Genomic DNA, 8,010 nt, shown 5'->3' with positions numbered 1-8,010 from the left:
CCGTTCCCTCCAGCTGCGGATGCCCAATCCAGTTGCTTTCTCCCCTACCCAGTTGCTTTCTCCCCTACCCAGTTGCTTTCTCCCCTACCCAGTTGCTTTCTCCCCTACCCAGTTGCTTTCTCTACTTCTCCACAGTACTTCAGGCATTGCAACTGTCTGGTCCCTGCATTTTGCATGCTCCCTCTCCCACCCCTCCCCCTCTTCACCCACCCCTCCCCCTCTTCACCCACCCTCCCCCTCTTCACCCACCCCTCCCCCTCTTCACCCACCCCTCCCCCTCTTCACCCACCCCTCCCCCTCTTCACCCACCCCTCCCCTCTTCACCCACCCTCCCCCTCTTCACCCACCCCTCCCCCTCTTCACCCACCCCTTCCCCCTCTTCACCCACCCCTCCCCCTCTTCACCCACCCCTCCCCCTCTTCACCCACCCCTCCCCCTCTTCACCCACCCCTCCCCCTCTTCACCCACCCTCCCCCTCTTCACCCACCCCTCCCCCTCTTCACCCACCCCTCCCCCTCTTCACCCACCCCTCCCCCTCTTCACCCACCCTCCCCTCTTCACACACCCCTCCCCCTCTTCACACACCCCTCCCCCTCTTCACACACCCCTCCCCCTCTTCACACACCCCTCCCCCTCTTCACACACCCCTCCTTTACCCCCCTACCTCCACCCCTCCTTTACCCCCCTACCTCCACCCCTCCTTTACCCCCCTACCTCCACCATAGTTGAATATCTGAAGTGCAGTTGCAAAGGCGGGGAAATAGCATGCAAAACAAAACCTCAACAATTCTGGGTTTAATTATTGAAAAGTTTTATTAAGTTCATTATGTATCCGAGGAACTGCTGTGCATGGATACATGAGTGTTGTGTCCAGCATTCCCGTTAGACAGACAGGCCGAGTCTCTGCTATGCACAGCTAAAGAGATTGTTCCTGGAGAGCCTTGTGGTGAATGAACGCTTGGCTCTCTATTCCACTACTGTATTGTCCATGTGAAGAAGGCAAAGTCACAAGAGTCTGAGCTCAGTCTATTCTTGGTGAATGTTCCCCAAGCGCATCCCAATGTGCATTCCCAATTCATCCATAAATGCAATTTTCCTTTCCACATCGTGATGAGCTCCGCAGCATGACCCAGTTGCCTTCGTTGCTTGAATGCTGACCATAGGTCTCGAGGATTGTTTTCTCGACGGCATGTTTACATGAAAAGAAGAAAAGCAAATCAGAGTCAGAGCTTGCCTCCCTCCATCCACTGAAATTACTGTTGCGCACACCTTTTTAAGTTCTGCAGTGAAGGCACCAATTGATAACGTCGCCAATGAAGCACTTATTACCTACCTCAGATGCAGGAATCATCACATCCTTGCGTCATCTCCTGTACTGCCTCCTTTGCTGGAATGCCGTCCTTAAGTGTCAAGGATTGTTTTCTCAAGGGCACATTTTACACGAAAGGAAATAATGAAAGAACATCAGTGTCAGAGCTTCCCTCCCTCCAATGAAATTACTGTTGCGCATGCTTTATGCTCTGAGTATAGGCCAATGAATCACTTAGTACCCACCTCAGCTGTAGGAGTCAGGATGATGTAACTGCCCCTATCTCGTGATGGTTCAATGCTGCTCTCAGGGAAAACATGAATGATGTGAGGGTGCTGGAAAAAGAAGCACGTTTCTTTTGGACTATGAACATAAAGCAGGCCATTTAGCCCAGCTGTTCCCTGCTAGTGGTTATGCTACTCGTGCATCTTCCCATCCATTCCCATTTAATCCTGCCGACTACTATCAGCATCATCTTCCATTTCTTTCACTCTTATCTACCTTTGCCTTAAAGCAACACTGAGGATGGAGAATGGTGTGGCTGCACTCCCACCTCACCAGTTGTGTACGCAGCAAGAGCATTCACATTTGTGCTACCACTGGACACGGCATGCTTGTTTCTTTTAGTACTCAGTCTCTTCTTGCTGAATGTTCCCCAAGTGCTTGACCCCTTTGGACGCCTTCTCTGCTTGACAGGCAGCAGCTGGCAATTGCGGAGTCTCACAAGGCTCTGCATGGTTGTTTCAAGGGCGGATGGAGAAACATGTGGCTGTGTGTCCACGTGCACTGCTTGGATGGGTGCAGGAACAGGTGACTGTGTAACTGAACAGCAAGGAGAGGGTACCGCAGGTGGGGGAAGTGGAGCTTTGAACAGGCAGGCGTATGTATGGTCCATCAGATCATTAGGCCAGGGGGTGAAACCCTCAGGATCCATGGATTGTGGCACGCAACTGATGTCCAGCGCGTGGCCACCTCCATCCGAAGGCACTCCCCTTCCGCTCCGCTGCTCCCCCCCGACCTCCCTTCCTTCCCTCCCTCCTTTCCCCCCCCTCCCCCCGACCTCCCTTCCACCCCCCCCCGTTCCTCCCTCCCTCCCCCCCCCCCGTTCCTCCCTCCTCCCCCCCCCCCCCGTTCCTCCCTCCCTCCCCCCCCCCCGTTCCTCCCTCCCTCCCCCCCCCCGTTCCTCCCTCCCCTCCCCCCCCCCCCCCGTTCCTCCCTCCCTCCCTCCCCCCCCCCCGTTCCTCCCCTCCCTCCCCCCCCCCCCGTTCCTCCCTCCCTCCCCCCCCCCGTTCCTCCCTACCTCCCCCCCCCGTTCCTCCCTACCTCCCCCCCCCGTTCCTCCCTCCCTCCCCCCCCCCGTTCCTCCTCCCTCCCCCCCCCCGTTCCTCCCTCCCTCCCCCCCCCGTTCCTCCCTCCCTTCCCCCCCCCCGTTCCTCCCTCCCTTCCCCCCCCCCGTTCCTCCCTCCCTTCCCCCCCCCCGTTTCCTCCCTCCTTCCCCCACCCCCCGTTCCTCCTCCCTTCCCCCCCCCCCGTTCCTCCCTCCCTTCCCCCCCCGTTCCTCCCTCCCTTCCCCCCCCCGTTCCTCCCTCCCTTCCCCCCCCCCGTTCCTCCCTCCCTTCCCCCCCCCCCCCCGTTCCTCCCTCCCTTCCCCCCCCCCCCCCGTTCCTCCCCCCCCCCCCGTTCCTCCCCCCCCCCCGTTCCTCCCCCCCCCCCGTTCCTCCCCCCCCCCCCGTTCCTCCCTCCCCCCCGTTCCTCCCTCCCTTCCCCCCTCCCCCATTCCTCCCTCCCCTTCCCCCCCCCGTTCCTCCCTCCCTTCCCCCCCCCCCCCCGTTCCTCCCTCCCTTCCCCCCCCCCCGTTCCTCCCTCCCTTCCCCCCCCCCGTTCCTCCCTCCCTTCCCCCCCCCCGTTCCTCCCTCCCTTCCCCCCCCCCGTTCCTCCCTCCCTTCCCCCCCCCCCGTTCCTCCCTCCCTTCCCCCCCCCCGTTCCTCCCTCCCTCCCCCCCCCCCGTTCCTCCCTCCCTCCCCCCCCCCGTTCCTCCCTCCCTCCCCCCCCCCCCCGTTCCTCCCTCCCTTCCCCCCCCCGTTCCTCCCTCCCTTCCCCCCCACCCCCCCGTTCCTCCCCCCCCCGTTCCTCCCTCCCTTCCCCCCCCCCCGTTCCTCCCTCCCTCCCCCCCCGTTCCTCCCCTCCCTTCCCCCCCCCGTTCCTCCCTCCCTTCCCCCCCCCCCCGTTCCTCCCTCCCTTCCCCCCCCCCCCGTTCCTCCCTCCCTTCCCCCCCCCCCCCGTTCCTCCCTCCCTTCCCCCCCCCCCCGTTCCTCCCTCCCGTCCCCCCCCCTCCGTTCCTCCCTCCCTTCCCCCCCCCCCGTCCTCCTCCCTTCCCCCCCCCCCGTTCCTCCCTCCCTTCCCCCCCCCCCCGTTCCTCCCTCCTTCCCCCCCCCCGTTCCTCCTTCCCTTCCCCCCCCCCGTTCCTCCCTCCCTTCCCCCCCCCCCCGTTCCTCCCTCCCTTCCCCCCCCCCCCCGTTCCTCCCCTCCCTTCCCCCCCCCCCCGTTCCTCCCTCCCTTCCCCCCCCCCCCCGTTCCTCCCTCCCTTCCCCCCCCCGTTCCTCCCTCCCTCCCCCCCCCCGTTCCTCCCTCCCTCCCCCCCCCCGTTCCTCCCTCCCTCCCCCCCCCCGTTCCTCCCTCCCTTCCCCCCCCCATTCCTCCCTCCCTTCCCCCACCCCCCCCGTTCCTCCCCCCCCCGTTCCTCCCTCCCTTCCCCCTCCCCCATTCCTCCCTCCCTTCCCCCCCCCGTTCCTCCCTCCCTTCCCCCCCCCCGTTCCTCCCTCCCTTCCCCCCCCCCGTTCCTCCCTCCCTTCCCCCCCCCCGTTCCTCCCTCCCTTCCCCCCCCCGTTCCTCCCTCCGTTCCCCCCCCCGTTCCTCCCTCCTTCCCCCCCCGTTCCTCCCTCCCTTCCCCCCCCCCCCGTTCCTCCCCTCCCTTCCCCCCCCCCCCCCCCGTTCCTCCCTCCCTTCCCCCCCCCCCCGTTCCTCCCTCCCTTCCCCCCCCCCCGTTCCTCCCTCCCTTCCCCCCCCCCCCCCGTTCCTCCCTCCCTTCCCCCCCCCCCCGTTCCTCCCTCCCGTCCCCCCCCTTCCGTTCCTCCCTCCCTTCCCCCCCCTCCCGTTCCTCCCTCCCTTCCCCCCCCCCCGTCTCCTCCTCCCTTCCCCCCCCCCCCGTTCCTCCCTCCCTTCCCCCCCCCCCGTTCCTCCCTCCCTTCCCCCCCCCCCCCCGTTCCTCCCTCCCTTCCCCCCCCCCGTTCTCCCCTCCCTTCCCCCCCCCGTTCCTCCCTCCCTTCCCCCCCCCCCGTTCCTCCCTCCCTTCCCCCCCCCCGTTCCTCCCTCCCTTCCCCCCCCCGTTCCTCCCTCCCTTCCCCCCCCCCCGTTCCTCCCTCCCTTCCCCCCCCCCCGTTCCTCCCTCCCTTCCCCCCCCCCCCCGTTCCTCCTTCCCTTCCCCCCCCCCGTTCCTCCCTCCCTTCCCCCCCCCCCCGTTCCTCCCTCCCTTCCCCCCCCCCCGTTCCTCCCTCCCTTCCCCCCCCCCCGTTCCTCCCTCCCTTCCCCCCCCCCGTTCCTCCCTCCCTTCCCCCCCCCCGTTCCTCCCTCCCTTCCCCCCCCCCCCGTTCCTCCCTCCCTTCCCCCCCCCCCGTTCCTCCCTCCCTTCCCCCCCCCCCGTTCCTCCCTCCCTTCCCCCCCCCCCCCGTTCCTCCCTCCCTTCCCCCCCCCCGTTCCTCCCTCCCTTCCCCCCCTGTTCCTCCCTCCCAATCCCCCCCCCCCCCGTTCCTCCCTCCCTTCACCCCCCCCGTTCCTCCCTCCCTTCACCCCCCCCGTTCCTCCCTCCCTTCACCCCCCCCCGTTCCTCCCTCCCCTTCACCCCCCCCGTTCCCTCCCTCCCTTCCCCCCCCCCGTTCCTCCCTCCCTTCCCCCCCCCCCCGTTCCTCCCTCCCTTCCCCCCCCCCGTTCCTCCCTCCCTTCCCCCCCCCCGTTCCTCCCTCCCTTCCCCCCCCCCCGTTCCTCCCTCCCTTCCCCCCCCCCTCCTCCCTCCCTTCCCCCCCCCCGTTCCTCCCTCCCTTCCCCCCCCCCCGTTCCTCCCTCCCTTCCCCCCCCCCCCGTTCCTCCCTCCCTTCCCCCCCGCCGTTCCTCCCTCCCTTCCCCCCCCCCCGTTCCTCCCTCCCTCCCCCCCCCCCGTTCCTCCCTCCCTTCCCCCCCCCCCGTTCCTCCCTCCCTTCCCCCCCCCCGTTCCTCCCTCCCTTCCCCCCCCCCGTTCCTCCCTCCCTTCCCCCCCCCGTTCCTCCCTCCCTTCCCCCCCCCCGTTCCTCCCTCCCTTCCCCCCCCCCGTTCCTCCTCCCTTCCCCCCCCCGTTCCTCACTCCCTTCCCCCCCCCGTTCCTCACTCCCTTCCCCCCCCCCGTTCCTCACTCCTTCCCCCCCCCGTTCCTCACTCCCTTCCCCCCCCCGTTCCTCACTCCCTTCCCCCCCCCGTTCCTCACTCCTTCCCCCCCCCGTTCCTCACTCCCTCCCCCCCCCGTTCCTCACTCCCTTCCCCCCCCCCGTTCCTCACTCCCTTCCCCCCCCCCGTTCCTCACTCCCTTCCCCCCCCCCGTTCCTCACTCCCCCCCCCGTTCCTCAATCCCTTCCCCCCCCCCGTTCCTCACTCCCCTTCCCCCCCCCCCCGTTCCTCACTCCCTTCCCCCCCCCCGTTCCTCACATCCCTTTCCCCCCCCCGTTCCTCACTCCCTTCCCCCCCCCCGTTCCTCACTCCCTCCCCCCCCCCCCGTTCCTCACTCCCTTCCCCCCCCCCCGTTCCTCACTCCCCCCCCCCCGTTCCTCAATCCCTTCCCCCCCCCCGTTCCTCACTCCCTCTCCCCCCCCGTTCCTCCCTCCCTTCCCCCCCCCGTTCCTCACTCCCTTCCCCCCCCCCGTTCCTCACTCCCTTCCCCCCCCCCGTTCCTCACTCCCTTCCCCCCCCCCGTTCCTCACTCCCTTCCCCCCCCGTTCCTCACTCCCTTCCCCCCCCGTTCCTCACTCCCTTCCCCCCCCCGTTCCTCACTCCCTTCCCCCCCCCCCGTTCCTCACTCCCTTCCCCCCCCCGTTCCTCACCTCCCTTCCCCCCCCCGTTCCTCACTCCCTTCCCCCCCCCCCGTTCCTCACTCCCTTCCCCCCCCCCGTTCCTCCCTCCCTTCCCCCCCCCCGTTCCTCCCTCCCTTCCCCCCCCCCCGTTCCTCCCTCCCTTCCCCCCCCCCCCCGTTCCTCCCTCCCTTCCCCCCCCCCCGTTCCTCCCTCCCTTCCCCCCCCCCCGTTCCTCCCTCCCTTCCCCCCCCCCGTTCCTCCCTCCCTTCCCCCCCCCCGTTCCTCCCTCCCTTCCCCCCCCCCGTTCCTCCCTCCCTTCCCCCCCCCGTTCCTCCCTCCCCTTCCCCCCCCCCGTTCCTCCCTCCCTTCCCCCCCCCCCCCGTTCCTCCCTCCCTTCCCCCCCCCCCCGTTCCTCCCTCCCTTCCCCTCCCTCCGTTCCCCCCCCCGTTCCCCCCCCCGTTCCCCCCCCGTTCCTCCCCCCCCTGTTCCTCCCCCCCCTTCCGCCCCCGTTCCTCCCCCCCCCTTCCGCCCCCGTCCAAAATGACTAAATAATTGAGATAAAATGCCCGATGAAACCTCTCCTCCTTCCATTTTCAAAATCTCGCGGCGAAGCTTTCGGAAGATTGAAGCACATGCGCACACGGTCTCGGGCCTCTGCGCATGCGCTGCGGTCCAGATTGCCAGGACCAGTCTGTGCATGCGCAAAGGCCAACCTGGCGTGTTCCCCGAGGAAGATGACGTTACGCGATGACGTCGTCTGCGCATGCGCAAACTGGTCCTGGCAATCCGGACCGCAGCGCATGCGCAGATGGCCCGAGACCGTGTGCGCATGTGCGCACCGCGGCGCATTCTGATGACGTAACGTTGTGATCAATCACTTTGTTCAGGAATAATGCCGTCCTTCCCTAATGCTAAAGGACTAATGCTTTGTTTTTCACCTCAAGCATTAACACACTCTTTGCCTTTGTCCCATGGTGGCTTTGTTATTTAATCTCTCCTACCCTCTGCCTTATCATACACCCTTCCTTTTGTTCTCTTTCTTCCCCACCCCTGCACCGCTTCACTTGCTTAAAACCTAATTCTTTTCTAACCTTTGCCAGTTCTGATGAAAGGTCACAGACCTGAAGCATTAACTTTGCTTTTCTCTCCACAGATGCTGCCTGACCTGCTGAGTATTTCCAGCACTTTGTTTTTATTTATGAAGTTTTTATTTATGTCTTGATTTATGTAGGTGTTTAATATGTCAAAGAGACAACCAAGTTATTCTTCAGAATTTGGTTTTTGATTGGCTAGGAAACCAGCTGCCTGCGACCGCAGAAATCCCTTAAAAAAAAAAATTGCTTTCACTTGCAAAACAGAGCATCTGACTGGCACCAATAAGGATTTATAGAGCACCATTGTTATGATCCTGTAGTTTTTTTTCTTTTCTGGGAAGTATGCAGTGTGCCTTTAAGGCTGTAAAAGGATCAGTACTGCTTTAAGAACCAAGAGCCTAAGGAGTTACTAAGAGGTGGCATTCTGGTTGCCATAGGATACAACCATATGGAGAGGGAACCAACCAGTTTCAAAGAATGCATACTGGTTACCCGGCAACAGCCATTCGGAGAA

Source organism: Heterodontus francisci, chromosome 32, assembly GCF_036365525.1.
Source record: "Heterodontus francisci isolate sHetFra1 chromosome 32, sHetFra1.hap1, whole genome shotgun sequence".
Taxonomy (NCBI): domain Eukaryota; kingdom Metazoa; phylum Chordata; class Chondrichthyes; order Heterodontiformes; family Heterodontidae; genus Heterodontus; species Heterodontus francisci.
The sequence above is the reverse complement of the archived record's forward strand: the minus strand, read 5'-3'. Positions refer to the sequence as shown.